Raw genomic sequence first — 25,574 nt, 5'->3', positions numbered from 1 at the left:
GAAGGGTTCAGTTTAACAATCTTAGTCATTGCATAACGTGGCTATTGTGTACAAAGTCCTCTTGGTTCTGCTCACTTCACTCAGCATCAGACCATATAAGTCTTTCCAGGTTTTTCTGAAGTCAGCCTGTTCATCATTTCTTACAGCACAATAGTATTCCATTACATTCATATACCACAGCTTGCTCAGCCATTCCCCAATTGATGGGCATCCTCTCAATTCCCAATTCTTTGCCACCACAAAAAGAGCTGCTATGTATATTTTTGTACATATGGATCCTTTTCCCATTTGTTTGCTCTCTTTGGGATATAGCCCTAGGAGTGCTATTGCTGGATCAAAGGGTATGCACATTTTTGTAGCCCTTTGGACATAGTTCCAAATTGTTCTCCAAAATGGTTGGATCATTTCACAACTCCACCAACAATGTATTAGTGTTCCAATTTTCCCACATCTTCTCCAACATTTATCATTTTCCTGTTTTGTCATGTTGGCCAATCTGATAGGTGTGATGTGGTACCTCAGAGTTGTTTTGATTTGCATTTCTCTAATCAATAACGATTTAGAGCATTTTTTCATATGACTATAGATGGCTTTAATTTCTTCATCTGAGAACTGTCTGTTCATATCCTTTGACCATTTATCAATTGGGGAATGGCTTGTGTTCTTATAAATTTGTCTTAATTCTCTATATATTTTAGAAATGAGGCCTTTATGAGAGAGACTGGTTGTAAAAATTCTTTCCCAGTTTTCTACCTTCCTTCTAATCTTAGCTGTATTGGCTTTGTTAGTGCAAAAACTTTTCAACTTAATGTAATCAAAATTATCCATTTTGCTTTTCATAATGTTCTCTATCTCCTGTTTGGTCATGAATTCTTCTGTTCTCCATAGATCTGATAGGTAAACTATTCCTTGTTCTCCCAGTTTACTTATGGTATCAGCCTTTATATCTAAGTCTGAACCCATTTTGACTTTATTTTGGTATATGGTGTGAGATTTGGGTCTATGCCTAGTTTCTGCCATACTCTTTTCCAGTTTTCCCAGCAGTTTTTTTCAAAGAGTGGGTTCTTATCCCAGAAGCTGGGGTCTTTGGGTTTATCAAATAATAGATTACTATAGTCATTGACTACTGTGTCTTGCATATTTAACCTATTCCACTGATCCACCTCCCTATTTCTTAGCCAGTACCAAGCAGTTTTGATGATTGCTGCTTTATAATACAATTTAAGATCTGGAATTGCTAGGCCACCTTCCCCTGCATTTCTTTTCATTAGTTCCTTTGATATTCTGGACCTTTTGTTTTTCCAAATGAATCTTGTTATTATTTTTTCTAACTCTATAAAATAATTTTTGGTAGTTTGATTGGTATGGCACTGAATAAGTAAATTAGCTTAGGTAGGATTGTCATTTTTATTATATTAGCTCGGCCTACCCATGAGCAACTGATGTTTTTCCAATTATTTAGATCTGATTTTATTTGTGTGAAAAGTGTTTTGTAATTGTGTTCATAGAGTTCCTGGGTTTGTTTCAGGAGGTAGACTCCTAAATATTTTATAATGTCTACAGTAAGTTTAAATGGGATTTCTCTTTCTATCTCTTGCTGTTGGGCTTTGTTGGTAATATATAGAAATGCTGATGATTTATGTGGGTTTATTTTATAGCCTGCAACTTTGCTAAAGTTGTTTATTATTTCAAGTAGTTTTTTACTTGATTCTCTAGGATTCTCTAAGTATATCATCATGTCATCTGCAAAGAGTGATAGCTTTGTTTCTTCTTTGCCTATTCTAATGCCTTCAATTTCTTTTTCTTCTCTTATTGCTAAAGCTAAGGTTTCCAGTACAATATTGAATAACAGTGGTGATAATGGACATCCTTGTTTCACCCCGATCTTATTGGAAATGCTTCTAGCCTGTCCCCATTACATATAATGCTTGCTGAAGGTTTTAGATATATGCTATTTATTATTTTAAGGAAGACTCCATTTATACCTATGCTTTCTAGTGTTTTTAATAGGAATGGGTGTTGTATTTTATCAAAAGCTTTTTCTGCATCTATTGAGATGATCATGTGGTTTCTGTTGGTTTTGTTGTTGATATGCTCAATGATGCTGATAGTTTTCCTAATATTGAACCAACCCTGCATTCCTGGTATAAATCCTACCTGGTCATAGTGTATTATTCTTGTGATAAGTTGCTGCAATCTACTTGCTATATTTTGTTTAAAATTTTTGCATCTATATTCATTAGAGAAATTGGTCTATAATTTTCTTTCTCTATTTTGACTCTTCCTGGTTTAGGTATCAACACCATATTTGTATCATAAAAAGAATTTGGTAAGACTCCTTCTTCACCTATTTTCCCAAATAGTCTATATAGTATTGGAATTAATTGTTCTTTAAATGTTTGATAGAATTGCATGTAAATCCATCTGGCCCTGGAGATTTTTTCCTAGGGAGTTCATCAATGGCTTGTTCAATTTCTTTTTCTGAGATGGGGTTATTTAAGTATTTTACTTCCTCTTGTTAATCTGGGCAATTTATATTTTTGTAAATATGTATCCATTTCACTAAGATTGTCAAATTTGTTGGCATATAGTTGGGCAAAATAATTCCTAATTATTGTTTTAATTTCCTCTTCCTTGGTGGTAGCTTCGCCCTTTTCATTCTTGATACTAGTAATTTGGTTTTCTTCTTTCTTTTTTTTAATTAAATTAACCAAAGGCTTATCTATTTTATTGTTTTTTCATAAAACCAGCTCTTAGTTTTATTTATTAGTTCAATAGTTTTCTTAATTTCAATTTTATTAATTTTTCCTTTGGTTTTCAATATTTCTAATTTGGTGTTTAGTTGAGGATTTTTAATTTGTTCTTTTTCTAGTTTTTTTAGTTGTATGCCCAATTCATTAATCTCCTCTTTTTCTATTTTATTTATGTAAGCATTTAGAGATATAAAACTTCCCCTAAGAACTGCTTTCGCTGCATCCCATAGGTTTTGGTATGTTGTCTCATTATTGTCATTCTCTTGAATGAAATTATTGATTGTTTCTATGATTTGTTGTTTGACCCAATCATTTTTTAGGATTAGATTATTTAGTTTCCAATTATTTTTTAGTCTATCTTTCCATGGCCCTTTATTACATATAATTTTTATTGCATCATGATCTGAAAAGGATGCATTTAATATTTCTGCCTTTCTGCATTGGATTGTGAGGTTTTTATGCCCTAGTACATGGTCAATTTTTGTGTATGTGCCATGTACTGAGAAAAAAGTATATTCCTTTCTATCCCCATTCAGTTTTCTCCAGAGGTCTATCATACCTAACTTTTCTAATGTTCTATTCACCTCCTTAACTTCTTTCTTGTTTATTTTGTGGTTAGACTTCTCTAGTGCCAAGAGGGGGAGGTTCAGGTCCCCCACTAGTATAGTTTTGCTGTCTATTTCTTCCTGTAACTCCCTGAACTTCTCCTGTAAGAATTTGGATGCTATACCATTTGGTGCATATATATTTAGTAATGATATTACTTCATTGTCTATGGTGCCTTTTAGCAGGATGTAGTTTCCTTCCTTATCTCTTTTGATTAGATCTATTTTTGCTTTTGCTTTGTCTGAGATCAGGATTGCTACCCCTGCTTTTTTTACTTCAGCTGACGCATAATATATTCTGCTCCAGCCTTTTACCTTTACCCTGTATGTGTCACTCTTTTTCAAATGTGTTTCCTGTAAACAACATATTGTAGGATTATGGTTTTTAATCCATTCTGCAATCCATTTCCATTTTATGGGAGAGTTCATCCCATTCACATTCACAGTTATGATTACTATCTGTGTCTTTTTCTCCATCGTTTTTCCCACCTATTTATTCTCCTTTTTCCTTTCTCCCCTTCACTAGTGTTTTGCTTTTGACCACTGCCTCCTTCAGTCCCTTCCCCCTTTTATTATCCCTTTCCCTTTTCTTCCCCTTTAGTCTTACTGCTGCTTCCCTCCCTTCTTTCCCTCCCTTTTCTTTCCCCCTCCCTTTTCTTTCCCCTTTTCCCTCCTACTGCCTATAGGGCAAGTTAGATTTCTATACCTAACTGATTATATTATGCCCTTCTTGAGCCAAATCTGATGAGAGTAAGGTTCAAACAATGCTCCCCCCCCTTTCCCTCTGCTGTAATAGGATTTTGTGTCTTTTCCTGTAATGTAATTTACCCTTGTCTGCCTCCTCCTTTCTCAGTACTTTTCTAAGATTAGATTGATCCACTTATTTGGATCCATTTAACCCACTTGATTAGATTTTTTTTTATCATTACATCAAAGTCAACTAATATCCACCCTCTTTATGTATACTCCTTTAACAAGGTGTAATAACAATACAGTTCTCAAGGGTTGCAAGTCTCATATTCCCTTGTAGGGGTTTAAACAGCCCCCCCTTATTAACAACATATTGTATCCTTCTGTCCCATTTACCTTTTTAAGTCCTTCTTGAGTCCTGTACTTGAAGATCAAATTTTTTGTTGAGCTCTGGTCTTTTTATCAGGAAAGTTTGGAAGTCTCCTATTTCATTGAATATCCACCTCCTCCCTTGAAAAATGATGCTCATTTTTGCTGGGTAATTGATCCTTGGCTGCATTCCAAGCTCCTTTGCCTTATGGAATATCATGTTCCATGCCCTGCGGTCTTTTAATGTAGAAGCTGCAAGGTCCTGTGTAATCCTGACTGTGGTTCCATGATATTTAAATTCTTTCTTTCTGGCTGCTTGCAGCACCTTCTCTTTCATCTGGTAATTTTGGAATTTTGCTATTATATTCTTGGCGTTGTCAATTTGGGATCTCTTTCAGGTGGTGATCGGTGGATTCTTTCTATGGTTATTTTCCCTTCTGGTTCTAGGACTTCTGGGCAGTTTTCCTTTATGATTTCCTGAAAGATACTGTCCAGGCTCTTTTTTTCATCATGATTTTCAGGTAGTCCAATAATTTTTAAATTGTCTCTCCTGAGTCGATTTTCCAGGTGGTTGTTTTACTGATGAGGTATTTTACATTTTCATTATTTTTTCATTTTTTTGTTTCTGTTTGACTGATTCTTGCTCTCTCATAGAGACATTAGTTTCCATTTGTCCAATTCTAGTTTTTAACAGATTGTTTTCTTCTGTTAGTTTTTGTACTTCCTTCTTCAACTGGCCAATTGTGTTTTTTAGGGACTTGTTTCTTCAGTACTCTTCTGTTAGATTTTGTACTTCCTTCTTCAACTGGCCAATTGTGTTTTTTAGGGACTTGTTTTCTTCAGTGTACTCTTCTGTTAGTTTTTGTCCTTCCTTCTTCAATTGGCCAATTGTGTTTTTTAGGGACTTGTTTTCTTCAGTGTATTTTTTTTCCAACTGGCCAATTGTATTTTTGAAGGACTCTTTTACCTCTCTCATTTGACTATTAAAATCCTTCTTGAGCTCTTCTAAGAAGGCTTTTTGGGCTTCAGACCAGTTCATATTCCCTTTTGTTGTTGCAGATGTGGGTTTGTTGACAATGTTGTCCTCTTCAGAATTTCTGTCTTGATCTTCACTCTTCTCATAATATGAATCTATGGTACATTTCTTTTTACTCATGGTGTTTCTTTATTCCCTGGCCTTTAAAGAGATTGAGCTCTCCTGCTGGGGAACAGGGGGTACTGACCCAAGCTTCTTGTGTTGGGAGCCTAGGTCTTGGTCACTGGCTTTGTTCTGGGGCCTCTTATGCTGGGAATTGGAGCTGTAGGTTTCTGGCAGCTTACCTTGTGTTGGGCTGGAATCAGCAAGGCTGGAACTTTCAGGCAATTCTAGGTTGCCTGCTTTTCCTTTGCTTTAGCTTTCTTCTTCTCCTTTTAGATGGCTGCTGCAGGATGTTTATCTGCCTGGGGCCCCCTGCAGTGTTGTCTCCCTGTTTCTGCTAACGCACCGGGAGATTCCTTTGCTGTGGAGTGCCGAGACTCCTGGTGTTTTTCTGAGCTGGTTTCCACCGGTTCCCCCACCCTCACTGAGGCACTGGGAGGTCCAGGTGTTGGTGTTTGCCTGCCCTACCACCTGGGCTTCAGGATTTCTTCACAATTGGAGGCTTCAGGGCTCCTACAGCTCACCTGGTGTTGGGTTGGAATCAGCAAGGTCGGGTTTTCTTCACCTCCTTTCAGATGAATGCCGCAGGGTACTTATCTGCCTGGGGCCCCTTGTTTTTGCTGAGGCACTGGGAGACCTGTTTGCTGGGCTACTGCACTGCTGCTCTCTGTCTTTCTTCTAGTTCAGGTGTTCCAGGGTTTTTTTTTTTTCTGGGCTGATATTTTCTGGGTTTTCAGAGGTTGATAGGGGAGAGTGAGCTGGGCCCACCTTCCTTGAGAATGCTCTGATTGCTTGCACATGACATTAATGAGAGAATGAAGGCATCAGCTTCTAGTTAGTCCCTCCAAACACAAGAGAAGTAGAGTGATGGTGGCAAGGAGTTTTATCCTGTTCTAGGGATCAGCATTTCCTGTCTGCACCTTATTCAGGTTTGTAAACTTTAGTGTGTCATATAAATGAAGTGTTATTTTTGTTATTATAATTGTTGTTATGCTATTATTATGAGAAACCTTCCTTTCTGCTCTGAAGTCTTTAGACTGGGTTGTGTCAAAATAGATAAATTGTCAACTATTGGAACTGAGTGGAGACATGAATTGAAAAGTTTGATTCACCTCCATGTAAAAGGCACCTTAAATAGCAGCTTTTCATAAGGGAGGAAGGATGCCAGCTCTGTCATACTACCAGAAATCATCTGGTTCCTACTACTTTTTCCTTCTTCTCCCCAAGCATTCTTGGAAATGGACTTCTGCTATGATAGTGTCACAGAGAGATATCTTGGACCTCTCTCTTTAAACTTGATCAAGGGGAATGACATTGACCTGATCCTCCATTGAAGTGCTGTCTATCCCTTGGGATAGACAAGTAGCACAGTTAAGTTTCAGGGTCAGATGATCAAGATGGCATATCAGAAACAAAGATGTTACCCTGTCTAGTGTGACCAGCTCTAAGCTGACTCCCAACTGCATTGGACTAAAGTCTTTTTTATCTGTCTGTAAGCATCCCCACTCCTCTCAGAAGTGACCTTAACCCTTCTTTTGATCTTCTGGGCTGGACAAGCCTGTACCTTTAATTGGTCAAGTTCAGAAAAGAAGAACATCCTACTAAACAGTCCTCAAGAACGTCATTTAACCCTTGACCTGCACTGGGAGAGGAAGTTTCCTTACCTGAGAGTTCCCTTTATCAATGAAATTAGAGATCTAGTCATTTTCCCTATAAAGTCCAAATAATTTGGACTTTTGTTTAGTTCTCTTGCAGAAACTAATTGTTGACAAAGAGAATGAAAATATGTACAACTAAAAATCAGAGTAGTGTTTTGTTTGAATTCAGTAAGTGGATTCAATAAGTAATCAGTAAGTAGATAAATGCCAAGTCTTTACTCAGTATAGCAAAGACCTCAACAATTCAGCAAATATTTGGTTTGCTGTGACCATAGCAGAGAACTATGTATTTTCCACACCATCTAGGATTGATGAATTTCAGAAAGGCCATTTTTGATATAATGATTTAGAAACCTTATTTTTCATTTATCAAGCATTGATTGTTTTCTTTCCTTCCACACTCCCACAACTTGAACAAAAGAAAATTCTTGTAAATAGCCAAGCAAAACAAATTCACGTATTGTCCATGTCCCAAAATGTTTGTTACATAATGCATATTAGTCCATCTATCAAGAAGTAGATAACACTTCAGCATGAGTCCACTGGAGTGATGATTGGTCATTGCATTGATATTTAGAAACTTTCAAAATACATATTGAAATTATATAAGAAAACAAGTTAAATATATCTACCTAAACTAAAAATAAATAAATAAGAATTTTGCCAATAAAACATAAATATGTTCTTTACATGTTTCATATCTTGTTTACTAGTTTCCAGGGAAGAAAGGTTTCTTATGACTTTCTTTAAAGTGTCTTAATTTTTTAGTCACTTAAATTACAAAAATGATCTTACAAATTTGCACTTAAGATCTGGAAAATGGGGTTCATCTAAAAGTAAATCAGATGAGTATGAATTTTCATTAAAAACAGTATCATTGGTATTGGATTTAGGTGCATAGTTTGCAAAGTATTTGTCCACATTTGTGCACTAAATCTGTTCCTGAAAACTTCTTTCACAAAAGTTATTTCAAATGCATTAAGGCAATATGCAAATTGAAGGATTCTTATGGTGAATCCTTTTGTAGAGTAAATAATTAGGCCTTAATTTGATTTTATCAATGCAGATTTTGATTTATATGTATAACAGCAAGGACCTCCAACTTTTATTGGGTCAAGAAAGGAGTAAAGATACCAGGAATTGTAAGAATTTAGCCACAATCTTCATTTTTCATTTTTGCATTAGAGTCCCCACAGAGATCTGAGTCTCACTCATTGCTTGTCCTTCTCTTGCTCTTCAAGTATCTATTGACATTCAGGAGGTGTTCTTAGCAAGGAAGTACTTTCAGATCGATGGTTTGGGATTTCAGAGCAAATTTATGTTATCATCACTAAGGAATAAATACTAGATTTGGAAAAGTTATGGTCATTATGATTTCTACAATATTAAAAAAAAAACTTTCCATCGAGGTTGATGGACAAGACACACATCTTCCGTTCCATTATCCCTTTAAGATTCTTGTTTGTCTCATAATCTGACTAATTACAACTACTACTATTTAAACTACAATTAGAGTAACAAAAATGCTCAGTAGTTAGAGAAGGTTGGGTAGAAAATGGGGACAAAAACAGGGTGTCATTCACAAATCTAATCAGTCTGCAATTTAACACCCTGACCAATCCGATATTTCCAGCTTTATTTTACATTCATCCTCTTCATGTGTTCTACCTTCCAACCAAACTGTACATTCTAGCTGTGCTGTTTCCTGAATTTGGCATTCCAACTCTCATCTTTATATACTTGTGCAAGCTGTACCCCATGTCTGAAATGTATTGCCTCCAGTCTCCATTTCTCCATCTTGCAGAATCTTTATCCTTCAAGGCACAATTGAAGTACCACCTCCTCCATGAAGCTTTTCCTGATTCCCTTCCCCATCTCTCAGCTACTAGTCTCTTCTCCTACCAAAATTACCTGTTAAACCTTACTTCTCCATGAATACTCTTTCAGCAATAGAATATAAGCTCTTTGACAGTAGGAACTGTTTTTCATTTTTTTCTTTGTATTCCCAGGACCTCGCACACAATAGGCACTTAATAAATGTGTTTAATTGAATTGAATGAAACAAAGGTGATGGTTTCATTTATTCCAATTAATTTATTTGGAGCATTTATTTGATTTATTTTAGTCTAATGTTCAACGCGCAGCCCCATCTTAAAACATAGCCTTTTTAAAAAAAAATTTGTTATTATCTATGTCCTCTGGCCTGACAGGATATGAACTAGTGATCTCCAAAAAACTGAGAATTTGGCTGCTATATCTGGTGCTGCTTCCTGTCTCTTTACCATTTGTACTCTGTGTCTACCAGATCTACAATACATTTACAAAAGGGCCCAATTCATCAATGGTAACAAAAAGGTAAAATGTCTTAATGTTGTTATTCAGTCATTTCATTTATATCCAACTCTTCATGATCCCATTTGTGTTTTGTCTTTTTTTTGCAAAGATAATGGAGTAGTTTGCCATTTCCTTCTCTAGCAAACAGGGTTAAGTGACTTGCCTAGGATCACACAGCTAGTAAGTGTCTGAGACCAGATTTGAACTCAGGAAAATGAGTATTCCTGACTCCACACCTAGAACTCAATCCTCTACACCACCTAGCTACTTGCTGCCCTAAATTGTCTTAATAATAGTTATAAAATGTATGAAATGTCACCTAGAAATAAACACAAATTCCTTGTTTCTATCTCTTCTGTCATATATACACTAATAGTTGTTCATCCTTTGTTTTCAAAGGAGCCCAATGACATCATGTCTTTACTTGCATGAAAATTGAATTTAAGTGAGACAGAGTTGCACTAAGTCATTAGCCTTATTTTCTCTTCCAAAGTCCTCAAAGCCAGTGGCAAAGCAAAAGTCAAGACAACTGGCAGTGACCCAAGATGCAATGGATGACCAATATTCACCAATCATTCCCCCTTTTAAAAAACCTTATGGATAGGATGAAACTTATATTCCTTACCCTGACATTCAAAGCCATCCAAAAGGAAGCCCTAGTATGCTGTGCTCTCACAGACTTGTCTCCCACTACTCAGTACTCCAACACTGACTGAAGCCAATCTAGTTTCCTCCTTATCCCTGAAACACACCTTGTTTTTTCCTAGCCCTCGTCTTAAAACTTATGCCTTACTTGGAATGCCTTCTTTCTACTGCTCCTACAATCAAAATTCCATTTCTAAGGCTCAGACCTAATCCTACCTCCTCCATGAAGCTTATATCACTTATTTTCTTTACTACTCATCTGAGAATGATAGCCCATCTTGTGAATCCTCTGGCACTATTTTCTTGTATTGTTTAACACTTCACATGACAAGTAATGTTGTATAATAGACACTCAAAACCACACACTATGAGAACCATTTGAAGGTGGAAGGAATGTTCAGTCAAAGAAGAGAAGGCTGGAAAGCATGTGATAGCCATCTTCATGTATCTGGAGGCTTGAAATGTAGGTTTATTCTGCCCTAGAGAATAGAAGCAAGAAAAATGAATGGATGTTGCAAAGACTGATTTGGACTCCCAACAGTTAGTGTCATTCCACAGTAAAATAGACTTTCTTGGGAGGTTACAAGTTTTCTTCTCACTGAAGGTCTTCAAGAATAGATTAGATGACCATATGTTGAAGGTGATGTACCTGTTCGGGTAAAATCAATCAATCAGCATATTTTTCCTAGTTACCTATTGTGTTCCAGACACTGTGTTAGAAACTGGAATTATGACATAAATAAAGTAGATTCTTCTGTGAATTAATTTATATTCTGTCAGAGGAGACAGGTGTACACATATAAATGTATTTAAAATAAGTCTGAAGTCTTTTTTTTTTGAGGAGGAGACACTAGTATCTGGGAAAGGAGGCTCAGAAAAAAGACCCTGTGTAAGAAATGTTGTTTGAGCTGAGCTCAAAGGAAATCCAGGGGAAAATAAGAGTGAAAAGTGAGCAATGGAGGATACCCTGTGCAGTCATGGAGATAAGAAATAGAGTGTTGCGTGTTGGGCGCAGCAAGTACACCAGGTTGACCAGACCACAGTGTATATAAAAACAAATAATCTTAAAATAATATTTAAAAGACAAGTTGAATCCAGATTGTGAAGAGCTTTAAATGCCGGAGATATTTGTATTTGATGCTAAGGTAATAGAGACCAAGGCTGGATTATACCAGGTGTCCTAAAAGTCTTACTGCAGTTATAAGCTATTAAAGATTGCTCTATGAACTTGGATGCAGAAAAAAATCGATATTTATTTTGACTAACCTGAAATGAAATTTAGCATTTTCTTCTATTATTTAAAAACATTATTCTGAGAACAGAGTCCATAGGCTTCACCAGACTCCCAAAGAGGCCCATGACACAAAAAAAGTTAAGAATCATTGAACCAGATGATCCTCCCTTGGAATGAGGTTGGGAGAGATGGGAAGGGGTATAATTAGATAGTTGTAGAGTAGATCTATTAAAGTTTAAAATTGCACCAGGAATTTAGGGACATGGCATATAAGCTCTAAAGTTGCTTTCCAAGCTAAGATTTTATAACTCTATTTTTTCTCATGGCTAATGCCACCCATGACTAATCTGTTGAAAAAGTGTGGGCTAAATCTGAAAGATTTCTTGATACTGAACAAGGAGCAATAATGTGTCAGCTACTTATTTCCCAAAGTGAAAGGTTATGGTCACAGTAACTTTCATATCAAAAAGCAGTAAGAAATAGCCCAAGTGAAGTATAAGAACTATACTTAAAATAAAATAACATGAATAAATTCTAGCAAAGTAATCCTCACCAAAAATTAAAAAAAAACAGCAAGGGACATACTTACCAATCCCACACTTCATCTACCCTCATACCAACCCTGCCTTAGCCTTCTTGATCAGAACATTGGTTACAGAATCAAAATTAACAACACATTGGTTGGAGTTTCCATGCAATCACTAAAGACCCTCACTTGCTTCCTGAGAATCCATTGAAGTAAACAATGATTCTAATGTTATTCAGTCATCATTTTTCAGTCATGCCCAACTCTGAGTGACACCATTTGGGATTTTCTTGGCAAAGATACTGGAGTGGTTTGCCATTTTCTTCTCCAGCTCATTTTACAGATGAAGAAACTGAGGCAAACAGGATTAAGTGACTTGTCCAGAGTCATACAGTTACTAAGTGTCTGAGGTCAGATTTAAATTCAGGACTCTAGCCCCAGAGCGCTATCCACAGTGCCACCTGGCTGCCCGATGACCCAATAAATCCAGCCAGAATGAACTATGGCCTCGTCAAAGACTGGTGACTACTGAGTCCAAAACACTGACCTGCCAAAGGGGGCTCTGGTGGAAGCCGATATGTTTATGGAAGATACAGGGATGGCTACAAATGTAAATTATATAAGACATTGCCAGCACACTATGGTTCTCAAGGTCACCATGTGTAATCATGCTAATTGTTCCCCCACCCACCCAAGCTTTCCATTATCCACACCAAAGTGCCCGGATGCCAAGGAAAGAGGATCTAATTTCATTGTAAATTGATGTACCTGTCAGTTGTTGAGCTCACCTAGGCCAGGAGTTTTTAACCCAGAACTTCAAAAGGATCTATGTATAGATTCCAGGAAATCCTCAAACTTAGATAAAGAGGACAAAATTATATCTTTATGTTTAATAACCTCTAAGTGACATTTCGTGTTTCCTTTAATTTTTTAAAAACATTATTCTGAGAACAAGGTTCATAAGATTCACCAGACTCCAAAAGGAATCTATGGTACAAAAAAGTTAAGAATCACTGAACTAGACATCTTCATTTGGAATGAGTGTGGGGGAAGGAGGAGGAAGGCAAGAAACTTGGATGGTGCAATCAGAAAGTCAGCTGGAGACTAGATCTGGAACACAGCTCCACTTAACCCAATTCAATTTAATTCAGCAGTTGCTAAGTGCATGCTGTAGGCAAGACATCAACAAAGTGGTCTCTGCTTTACATTATTTAGATTATTACTCAAGTCTTCCTCGTCTGGGATGGGAAAGAGCGCAGGAATATGAACCAAGACTGAAACAGACAAGGAACCCCAAGCATTGGCCACAGTGAAGACACAAAGGGAAGCGCTGTGGATGTATCCACACAGGTCCTCTCAGCCCATAGGTTAGCACAGACTTATCTTCCTCCATTCATTCTGCAAACTTGACATCATATATGGCTGGCTTGTTCACTGATATACCAGAGCACACTCTGTGTGCTCCCTATATGTACCCTGGTTAACTGCAGCTCCTGAAAAAAAGTCCCTATAATCAGTCTCTCACTCAACCCAACTGGCATACTATGCAAGATGCTGCTTCTACTTTCTTCTACCTCCATTCCCCCATTGCTCCTCATCCTCCCCTCTCTTCTCATGGCCTTCTCCCTGCTCACAGTGATCTTCTCCCGATTATTCCTTCCTGGATTACAGTAGAATATGGTTGTATAGGCGTTGGGGTGCGGGGGGTGGTGAGGAGGGAGTGGGAATAGACAATGACAATTCTTGGTTGTTTTATCTCACTGGTCAGGACTGGAAGGCAAGCCAATCACAAGAAAGCTAATGCCAGCCCTATCTAAGTCATCCAAATGAGGATAGTTTCTAGACGTAGAGAGTCTCCTAGATCTACAATCTCCCAGCTAAAAGAGGAATGAGGTTAACATGAGGCCAGAATCTAGGAACTTGAATGCTAACACAACCTGAATAAAGTCTGACTCCTAACTGGAAATGCAAGTAGCCTCTGAGACCAAAAAAAAAAAAGAACAACTAAGAGAGAGAAGAAATCACTGGTGAATAAAATGAATTAGTAGTACAGTCCAGATTTCCTTTTTGAGTGGCCCAGTAGGAAACACTTAAGTATTCTTGCAGCCCACAACCATAGTTCCTTTAATCTTACACAAATGTATTTGAACAATTTTTCTCCCAGTATTACAAAACTTTTTTTCAATTCTCCTGTACATGTATTTTTCTCAAAATTCTAGGGCATCCAAAGCTAAAGCACTATGATAGGAAGAGAGAAAGAGAAGAATGTGCTTTTGTGCACTCTGCCTCAAGCATGTAATTGGAAAGAAGAAAACCATCAGAAAAGAGAAGAAAGATAAGGCATTGAGGCATTGAGTTGGCTTTTTTTTAAGTGATGACCTACACTGGATAACTGAGGGATTGTTCCATTGTAGAAAGGGAACCAGAAGGTGTAAGGCTAGAATAGATAGTCTACAACATATTTGAGTGGTGTCCCTTCATAGTCAATTTTGGTGCTTCTTTATACTTCCCAGTATGTATGTTTGGAGAAAGGTGATTTCCTATCAGTATTTGACCATAGTTAATAAATAACTGAAGAATAAAACCATTTCTAAAGTGTAGATTAAGGAAAGAGCCATGAGCCATGAATTGTGTTTCTATGTAGCCTTATGTTGTATAGGAGATTTATTTGAGAAAGACCTCCTTGTCTTGGCTAGGGTTATTAGTATATAACAGCATTTTAGCTGAGCTTACTTCTCTATTATGAAATGAAAAACTCATAAAATTTAGACACATTTATTATATTCAAAAATGTTCATTTACTAATGGTTAAAATCAAAATACAGAGTCTTATATAAGACAAAAATTAGTATTGAGATTTTTTAAAAAATGAATTGTGAAAATCATTAATGAATTTTAAGCTGGTTTTCCTTAATCCTATCTTTATCTTTTATGTTGTTTTTGTTGTTCAATCATTTCATCTTGTCCAACTCTTTGTGACTCCTTTTGGGGTTTTCTTGGCAAAGACACTGGAGTGTTTTGCCATTTCCTTTTCCAGCTCATTTTACAGATGATGAAACCGAAGCAAACAGGGTTCAGTGACTTGCCAAAGATCACACAGCTAGTAAGTGTATGAGGCCAGATTTGAACTCAGGAAAATGAGTCTTCCTGACTTCAGGTCTGGCTCTATTCACCGAACCACCTAGCTGTCCCTAGGTATTTCATGTTGTCTTCTCCATTAGAATGCTTGCTCTGGCAGAGATGATTTTTTTTTTGCCTTTCTTTGTATCCTTGGTGCCTAGAAGAATGGCTGGAACATAAGCACTTAATAAATGCTTGTTGACCTCATAATTATGGACATTAGTTAGTATTCACATTTTAGCTATTCAAATATCTTTATCAATGACAAGATATTTTCCCAGAGAATTAGAAACCTTTTGATTTGTGTTTTTATTGAACATCCAAGACATTATCAAATTAGTGATAAAATATTTAACTATTCCACTTTTAATTTCAGATTAATAACATTTATAACTGCCTTTTGAACCCATTAATGATAAAGATATTTGCTATTTAATGTCCACTACAATTAATGAAGATTTAGTAAGTTTATAGAAGAGTGGAATAATAAAGTAGTTATTCTGTTAATTTTCTAAAAAATTACTTCCATTGGTTAATGAGTTGAATGGTATTTTTCTGTATTTCAGGTGAATACATAAGTATGCTTATTAATCTGTCTGCTATTGAAAGAGTCAAGTAAAATTTATTAATTCTGTTTCAACAGCATTATGAATCTCTCCCCTACCTTTCTATGTAACAACATGCTGGACAAAAGAAGTTGTTAGGCAGTTGTTCTGTTTAATACTTAAGGGTGAATTAATCTCACCATTTTTGTATGCTTTTAACATTGGCGTGTTTAGGCATTTATACACACAAACATCAAATTACCTAGAACAGGGATTTCTTTTTTCCTTTTCCTTTGTATCTAAGATCTTTGCACAGTGCCTAGTGGAACATAGCAAGTATTTAATGAATGCATGTTGATTGATTCATTGATTGAAGGGGAGACACTGAAGAGATAAAAAAAAAAAAAGATGAGTGCCAAGCACAGACCTTTTGGAAGATCTGCATGATAGTGGTATGGAGGAAATAAAGTAGAAATGATTAGAGAAACAGGAGGAAAACTAAAGCTGAGGTGTCTTTGAAGCCATGAACAGAGATTACATCCTGCAAGACAAGGTGGTCAATAGTGTCAGAAACTGTAGGGATAAGGTTCAGGATAATGACTCAAAGGTCCATTGAATTTTCCGTGTAGGTTAGGGAGGGAGTTTTGCCATTTCCATTGGTAAATTTAGAGACCAGTTTTGGTAAAAATGATAGGTGTAGAAGTATTATTGAAAGACACAGAGGAGAGCATTGGTGCTGAGAATGAAGATATTGGTTGGATATAGGCAATGTTTTCAAGAAGTATAGCAGCACAGCAGAGGAAAGAGATTATTAATTAGTTAAATGTACTATAAAGGATCAAGGGAATTCTTTTTAAGAAAGAGAAGATGTAAGAATGTTCATAGATAAATCTACAGAAGCAAACAGTGATGGGAAGATTGAAGATGCTTGAAAGAGAGATAGAGAGAGGTGGCAACTACTGAAACAAAGTCCTGGATGAAGCAAGAGAAAAGCACAATGTAATTATTTCAGCCCTACTTGGAAGCCCAAGCTACCTTACCTGGAGACAGGGAAGAGCTTGGAAAATCCGAACAGTTCCCAAATGCTATTCAATTCTAAGTCTCCTGAAAGAACTATGTCAAGACCAGTGGGGTGATAAGGTCAGGTACTAGAACTGGTTTTCAATGCTACTACTCATTTGTTCAGTGATTTGTTCCAGGAAAAGAGTTCACAGACACCAGATTAAGAACCTCAGACACAGTGAGTGGAGTACTGGAAGGGATCTATCCTTGGTCCTGCTGTTCAACACTTTTTAATGGTGATATTCAAATAGAAGCACAGAGAAAATTTGGCAAATTTGCAGATGACAGGAGGTTGGAAAGAGAGCTAATAAAATGGATTTTGAACCAAAATTTCAAAAGCTCTCAACAGGCTAAAGTCATGTGCTGATCTCAGTAAGATGAAATTTAATCAGCATAAATATACAATTCTATGTTTGAGTGAATGAATGAATGATTGTCCCAGGCACTGTGCTGAGGATAAAAATAATAAAAATAAGGCAGTCTGTGCACTCCAGGAATTTATAATAGGGTGATACAACATCTATGCAGATCTTTCCAATAGGTCTGTGCTTGGGACTCTTCTTTTTGGTCTCTACATGTCTCCTTTTAATGAAAGAATCAATCACCATGCTGCTATAGGCTATGCTGAGAAGTATACTCTTCAGAATCAGGAATCCGAGAATTTTGCTATCCTCTGGCCTGATCAGGCCACCTCTGGAGTACTGTGTTCAATTTGGGGTCCCCAAATTTAGAAAGGGCATTGGCATACATACTGAGGTATATCCAGAAGGAAATAGAGAAAGGATTAGAGATTTTTATCCTGGAGAAGGGAAGACTACGCAGGGGAATGGGAGGGGGAATGATTACTTTATTCAAGTGTTATGAAAGAAGGATTCAGCTTGTTCTGCTTAGTCTCATAGAATAGAACTAGGAGTTATGGGTAGAAGTTGAAGAGAGGCAAATGAGTTTGATGTAAAGAAAAACTTCCAAACAATTAGAGCTGTACAAAAGTAAGTTCCCCACCACTGGAGCTTTTCAGGTTGATGAGGATGGGCATTTTCCAGAGCTATCATAGAGGGGATTCTTGTCAAATATAGGTTGGACTAGCTGCCCTCTTGGGTCCCTTCCAACTCTGAGATGCTATGATTCTGGAAAACCAGTACAACAAGAGGTGATTTTCTGTGTCATGCTTACTTAGCAGAACTAGACTAATAGAGGGTGTGAGGGATTGATTCTCCCCAGATTTAGAAATAGACTTTGGAATCTTTGTGCTTGGAAGTATGCCACTCCAAAGATTTTACTTGTACATGTACTGTCCTTGATTGAGGGAGCAGGGGTGTAAAGGGTCCTATCTGGGTTTAAGATCCAGGACAAAGCTTGACCTTTGCCCAGGCTTAACCCACAGGGCTCAATCATTTAGGAGGCAGGGCTTTCCAAATCTCCCCTGCAAGGGAGGTTCTGGAGACATTCCTTCTCATTCTCTGAACCTTAGATTTACATATCACCCCTCTATGCAGGTGGTGCCTAGGCTCTAGGAAAAAGTCTTGGAGTTTTACATCCCAATCTAGGAACTCCGATTACAAGAAAATAGGTATTGTCTCTTATCAGCAGATGTTCCGGGAGTGTCTCACAGGGATGATTTTGTAGCTAGGCTAGATTTTCTATATATAACCTGTACCCTCAGATGAATAAACTGAGTCAGTCTCTACTGATCGCCTGGCCCTCGTCTTGCATTTATTTCACACCTTCCCATTTGGTGTACTATTTGATTGCTGGCAAAACACAGGGGCTCTGGTCCTGGTCCTCTAGGTTCCCAGGCTTCTGGCTGGGAAGAGCTACTGAAAAGATAACCTGGTTTTCTTGAGTTTACCATCAAATGGGAGCTTACCAGCAAACAAATATATACAAAGCAAGCTATATACAAGAAAAACAGGAAATATTTAACAGAGGAAAGGCACTGGAATAAAGAGAGGCTAAGGAAGGCTTTCTGTAGAAGGTGGGATTTTAATTGGGTCTTAAAGGAAGCCAGGGAGGTCAGTACTCCAAACAAAGGAGGAAGAACACTCCAGGTATGGGGGACAGCCAGAGAAAATGCCCAGAACTGAGAAATATATTGTCTTGTTCATGGAACAGCCAGGAGGTCAGTGTCACTGGATCAAACATTATGTGTCAGAGATAAGGTCTAAGAAGACTGGAAATGTAAGAGAGGGCTAAGTAATAAACAGCTTTCGATGACAAACAAAGCATTTTGCATTTGTTCCTGGAGGCAATACGAAGCCACTGGAATTTATTGAGTGGGAGGTAGGGAGATGACATGATCAGACCTGTGTTTTAGGAAAATCATTTTAGTGACCGAATGGAGGATAGAATGGAGTGGGGAGAGACTTGAGGCAAGTAGACAAAGGCACAGATATGGGCTTTTTACAGTAGTAGGAGGGTGTGCTAAACAAACTCTGTAGCACCTTCCAACTCTAAAGTTTATTATTCTAAGTTGCCTAGCAGTTAGTAGACAAAAATTTCCATAGGTCAGATAGAGTAAAGGCAACAATTGCAGATTTGGTAATCATCAACGTAAAGGTGAGAGTTCAGGCCATGAGAAAGGACCAATTTAAGGTGGATGGGGGAAAGGTGCAGGGAGAAGAAATCATAGGGCAAAGCCTGACTCTTGGGAAATCTTCACAGTTAGGAACAGGAGGGGAAAAATGAGTCAGAGCAAAAAAGATAAAAGAAGTCAGAGAAGTGGGAAGAAAACCAGGATTGGGAAATGCCACCGAATCAAAAGATGTAAAGAGTTTCAGTAAGGAAATGAGCTGAACTGTTCAAATGCCATAATGAGTGCTCATTTTGGCAGAATGCATACTAAAATTGGAATGATATAGAGAAAATTAGCATTTCGCTGTATAAGGATGACACGCCAATTCATGAAGCATTCCATTTTTACCCCAAACAAAATCTTTTTTAAATGCCATAATAAAATCAAAATGATTAAAAATTAAAAGGACAGCCATTGGATTGGGTAAAAAATATTCTTGAGAAGGTAGTTATAGTACAGTGGCCAAAGAGTAAATGAAGGTTGAAGTTGAAGAAGTCTGTATAAAGTGCTTGACTTCAGAAATTTATCAAAGAAAGGAAATTTTTTAATGGGACAGTAACTGTAGTAGGTAGTGAGAGGAAATGAGAAGTTTTTAATATGGGGGAGAACAGTACCTGTTTGAAGGTAGAGATGGAAGAACAAGAGAAAACAGAATGAGAAGATGATGAGGATACACATAATGATAGAAACAAGGTTCTCAAATTTGAATAAGGAATGAGAGACACTGCCCCTAAGAACAAAAGAAAAGATAACAGAATCAATGTATAAATAGAAATTTATTGAGGTGTAGAGGTTTATAGGTGAGGAAGTTTATCAGTAAAGTAAGGGTTATGACCATTTACTGAGTTTTGTACAAGTGAAAACATTGAGAGATGGGGCCTGGTGAAAGTAAGGTTTAGAATAATTGTTCTGGGAAGGATGCTTAAACAAAACAGATTGATCAATCAGTCAATCAATCCACAGACTTTTATTAAGTATTTACTATGTACCAAGCAGGGCAGCTAGGTGACTTAAAGGATAGTGTCTGGGAGCTGGAGTCAGGAAGACTTATCTTCCTCAGTTCAAATCTGGTCTCAGACACTTAGTGGCTGTGTGACCTTGGGCAAGTCACTTAACTGTTTGCCTCAGTTTCCTCATCTATAAAACGAGCTAGAGAACGAAATGGCAAACCATTCCAGTGTCTCTGCCAAGAAAATTCCGAACAGGGTCATGAAGAGTTGGCCACAATTGAAATGACTGAACAACAAGAAAAGTACCAGGCACTGTGCTAGGCTCTGGGGACAAAAAGGCAAATGTGAAACACTCCCAGATTCAAGCAGCTTAAATGAATTGTATTAGGGGAAATAACATGTATACATTGGAGTAAATACAAAATGTTAAAGTAAATTTTTCAGAGGAGTCTAGTAGCTGAGGGGACAAGAAAAGACTTCAGTGAGGTAGCATTTTAGCTGAGCTTTGAAGGAAACTAGACATTCCTGGTCCAGAATAAGAAGCACTGCTCTGGAGGGAGAAGACCCAATTTCTAATCCCTTCTCTGATGCCAGTGCCTTTGTGACTTTGGGTAAGTCACGTAGCTTTTACTTCTCTGTAATACAAAGGAGATTGGACTTCATGGTCTCTGAGGTCACTTCTAATTCTAGATCTTTCATGCTATGCTATCTATGAGGGATAGCAAATAGAACAGTTTGGAACATAGAATGAATGAAAGAGTGTCATGTTTAATAATCCTGGAAAGGTACTTGGTGCTAGACTGAGGAGGACTTGAAAAGACAAAAAGAGAAGTTTGTATTTTTTCCTATAGAGAATAGATAGCTACTGGAAGAGTGATATAATTGGAAAGGAAAGGAATAAGCATTTTTATATCACACCTACTGTGTGCCAGATGCTATACTAAGTGCCTATTTACAAATATTATCTCATTTGATTCACATAACAACTTTGTGATATAGGGAATATTATCCCCATTTTACAGTGGAGGAAACTGAGTCAAGCAGGTTAAGCGACTTGCCCTGGTCATAAAACCAACAAGTGGAATGAAAATAATGAAAAATAAAGAAATAAAGGAATTACTAAGCAGCAGCAAATTTTAGTTTTCTTAATCACTTCTAAATACTTTTTTAACATTACCATCCTGATGCTGATGGTCACAAAATATGGGACATTAACCAAGTAACTTAATGACCCCAGCTTTATAAGGGCTGCAACTGGGAGGCACCTCTAGCTGGAATCGTCTTCCATTCCCAACCTGTCCGATCCATCCTGGCCTTTTGTGAGATGTGTGGTGATGGTGACGGTGATGGTGATGTAGGGGTAAATTATCCTAGCTGTGGGCGAGGATATGGACATGATGTAGCTATAGCCATGATATTTGCTAGGAGAGTACATGGGAGCCTACAACCCTTCCATAGAGGACTATGGATATCATTGTCATTGACTTCCAAGTACCCCACATATAGAACCTTATATAGTTAGATTCAAGAGGTCCACACTGAGCTCTTCCCAGAACTCTCCCCATAATCAGGTGTTCAAGATGCTGACCTGGGCTATACCACAAGATGGTATAGCCAAACTACCATGCCCACCATCACATCGTGTAAGTATTTGGACATGACATCCTAGTGGACAATGAGGAATTCAACTGCCAGGCCCCGGGGATCATCATCTTCAACTTGGCAGAAAACAGAAAGGATTGAGCTCCACCCCTCATCTGGATATCCACAAGGAAATGCCAAGGCAGGGTCCTGAAGTACCTGGTATGAGGAACCCTTGTGTGATCCTGGACATTCCATTTGTGTTAGAAACCAAAACCCTGAAATTCATGGATAGTGAATACCACTATAGTGTTGTTATACTGTGATCTGAAATCCATCTGCCACGATTGAGGTAGCCTTCAGGAATGGGCAGAGCCAGGAGGAAATGGAGGCATGGATTGTAGCCTAACTACCCCTAGAAGTGATAAGCCAACTGGTCTGGTGCATCTTAGATGTATCAGGGGAAGGGAAGGTCACTTGCTATTACCAGACCTTCAACTCACTCTCCTAGCTAGAAGATTTCCTAAACTTTTTGCCACTGAGGCTTGGCCTATTTACGGACTCTGTTGGCCTTCTGTAGTGCCTTCCCAGTACTGCCTGCTTCTCATCCCCTTGAACAGGCATGTTCTAGGCAAGCAGCTCTCAGGCTAAAACCCCCAAAATAGGCTCTTTCTCATTTTTCCAAGAGGAGGACAGTGTTTTATTTCTCCCACAGGCTCTTTCCCTCCCTTTCCCTCAGCCAACCCGACTAGGCCAAAAGGATGTGAAGAGTTGGGACCAGTGGCACAGTAACAGAGACAATTTTAGGGGCAGGCTCAACTTGAGAATGAATTTACTAACATCATTTTCCCTAGTATGACACATTGGCATCTTCATGCCTCTGGTAGTACCCCATCATTCATGTTTTAGGATCATCATTTTGGCAAGAGGAAGACACTAGTCAAAGTGATACTCAGGAGCTATGAAAAGGCTTAGAAGAGAAGCATGTTGCCCAGTGTGTCCTCTATTCCAGGCCAGAAACTGAGTGACCACAGAAGGCAAAGGGATCTTTGAGGCCATAGAAAGGGAGAATGACTCAGGAAGCATTTTTGTTTTGTTTTATTTTTAGGCAATTTGGGGCTAAGTGACTTGCCCAGGGTCACACAGCTGGTAAGTGTCAAGGGTTTGGTCTGAGGCCAGATTTGAACTCAGGTCCTCCTGACTTCAGGGTGGGTGCTCTATTTACTGCACCACCTAGCTGCCCCCAGTGAGCATTTTTTGAAAAACATTCCTTCCCATCCCTGTTCCTTTTCCCTTCACCCAAGGAATAAATAAAGGCATTGTATGAAGTAAAAGCCTCTGCTTTGTTTAAAGTGGCTTCCATGTTCTCCTTCAAGATTTAGTTCAAATCCTGCCTTCTGCAAGAGGCTTTCCCTCCTTTAATGCCCATGGCTTTCCTCAGAGATTACCATCCACTTATACTGTAGATGTCTCATACGCCCAGTGAACATAGCTGTTTGCATGTTTCCTCCACTATTTGAGTATGAGCTCCCTGAGAGCTGCCACCATGTATTTGCTTTTCTTTGTATCCTCAAAAATTAGTATAGTATCTGGCTCATAATAAGTGCTTAATGAATATTTAATGATGGACTAGATTAGTAACTGACCAGAGTCTTTTAAAATAGCAGTTCCTCTAATAATATGCAGTAAATATGAAGTTCTTTGCTAGGGATACAAAAAATGTTCATGGATGAAAATAAATACATCTTTCTCAGTTTCTTTATCTATGAAATGAGGCTAATATTTGTACCAACTACTTCACAGCGTGTCTGGGAGAAAAGTGCTTTGTAAACATTAAAGTGTTCTAAATATACAAATTCTTCTTACTATTATAATAGTCCCCCAAATCTCACATTTTGAAAGAGGAATGTTTTTCTTCCCTTCTCCCCCCACCCAGTTATTCTTGTCACTATTAGTTAATTGCTGATTTCATTAGCTCTTGATTGCAATGTGGAAAAGCCAGAAAACCAAATCAGAGTTGGAAACCTGAGATGATTCAGGACAATAGAAAGCCCACAATTAGGATAACATTTTTAATTAGAAAAACAGTCAGCTGTCTCTATGGTGTTTTGGGGGTTTTTTGCTTTTCATTTTTGAGATTTTTTTGTTATTGTTTTTTTGCATGCGTTTGGTTTTTTGCCTTTGTCAAAAACTGTTCTAGAATACCCCTGTGGCTGTAAGTTACAATGTCAAAACTGTAGGGTGATTTAATATTAGCATAATTAGACTGAAATCTCCTGGCAGATGACCAATAAAAAAAAGTTCCATTACTGCAAATTACACTGCAATAAATGTGACAAAAACCATCCTAGAAACTAGAAGAGTTTTAATATTGTTTGTGTCAATGTCTCCATTCCCACCTAGAAGAATGTCTGAATATTATTCTTGGTTCTCATGCCTTTCAAAAATGTAGGTGAAACCTCTGGACCAATCAGCAAGTATTTACTAAGCAGTTATTGTATGCTAGGTACTGAGCATATAAAGGGCAAACATAAACCTATGCCTGTCCAAAAGGAGTGTATATACTATACATACATGGTGTTATATGTATATAACACACATATATGTATATATACATACATGTATATATGTATACATATATTTATATAATACATATATGCATGTGTGCATTTATATGTATACGTGTATGTACATGTATGTATATAAAAGATATGTGTAATATATAGTGTTATGTGTATATGATATGTTATGTGTATTATACATATATACATATATTATATATGTTATATGTTATATATACTCTATATAGCTTATTTACTATACATATATAAGTATGTACTTATAAATATGGATCCCCAAATATCTCCATACATTTTGCTAGGGCAGGAAAAAAGAAAGGATGAGAATAATGGTTCTCAGTGGATGAAGGTCGGTGAATGGAGATAGTCCGTCAAACGAGGCGATACGTGTAAAGGGTTTTGCAAATGTTAAAGTGCTTGATAAATGTGAGCTATTAATGACTTGGAGCTCTCATCTTACAATGCTGCTTCTTGTCCCTTATCAGCCTTAGCCTTTTGGTGTAGCCAGACAGCTCCTATGGGGTGAACGGCCTTAACTATTGTTTTAGTAGACTATTTCTTTTGGTTCCAGATGTTTCAATTAGCAAGGTTTATTAGCAGTAGCAGCTTTAATACTTTGTAGCTGGCTAGGATCTCTCTGTGAAGTTCTTTTAAGAAGGTGGCATGCCTGGGGCTCCTATGAAATGGAAAACTGTCAAGGTTGATCCCTACTAACCCTAAAGATAAAACTATCCTTATTCTTCTGGTACCTGAATTAGAGGAGCACACTTTTCACAGTCAACAAGTCTCTGTTAATGGACAGGAGCTTCTCCTAATGATATTATAGTGACTAGCATTTAGGTAGCTCTTTAAGGCGTGTATCTCATTTGGTCCTCCCAAGCAGCCGGGAAGACAGGTGTTATTATTATCTCTACCTTACAGATGAGGAAACTGAGGCTGAAAGGATGAAAAGACTTCCTCAGAGTCTTACAGCTAAAATGTATTTGAGTCAGGATTTGAATTCAGATCTTCCTGTCTTGATGTCCTGAATATCATCCACTGTGCCCCTTCAGTGCCTAATAAGTACTTTAAAAAAGACTAGCATATTGAACTGTCCTCCCATATCAACAGACCAATCCCTTTGAGAGAGAAAGCTGCACATTTATCAATCAATTGAGTTTTGCAAACATATTAATTCTACTTGGCAGGTAGGATTTGAAGTTTATGCATCATA

General features: G+C 37.7%; 1 non-coding gene across 1 annotated transcript; it reads left to right on the top strand.

Annotated features, from left to right (window-relative positions):
• Window positions 1-19,493: 19,493 nt before the first annotated feature.
• On the top strand, window positions 19,494-19,599 carry LOC144454614 (U6 spliceosomal RNA). Its single transcript, XR_013483130.1, has one exon. It is a non-coding gene; the product is annotated as a U6 spliceosomal RNA (small nuclear RNA).
• The last annotated feature ends 5,975 nt before the right edge of the window (window positions 19,600-25,574 follow it).

The sequence above is a fragment of the Phascolarctos cinereus genome, unplaced genomic scaffold, assembly GCF_003287225.1.
Source record: "Phascolarctos cinereus isolate Bilbo 61053 unplaced genomic scaffold, phaCin_HiC Scaffold_726;HRSCAF=1367, whole genome shotgun sequence".
In the NCBI taxonomy this organism is placed as follows: domain Eukaryota; kingdom Metazoa; phylum Chordata; class Mammalia; order Diprotodontia; family Phascolarctidae; genus Phascolarctos; species Phascolarctos cinereus.
Note: the sequence above shows the minus strand (reverse complement) of the source record. Positions and strands in the feature narration are given on the sequence as shown.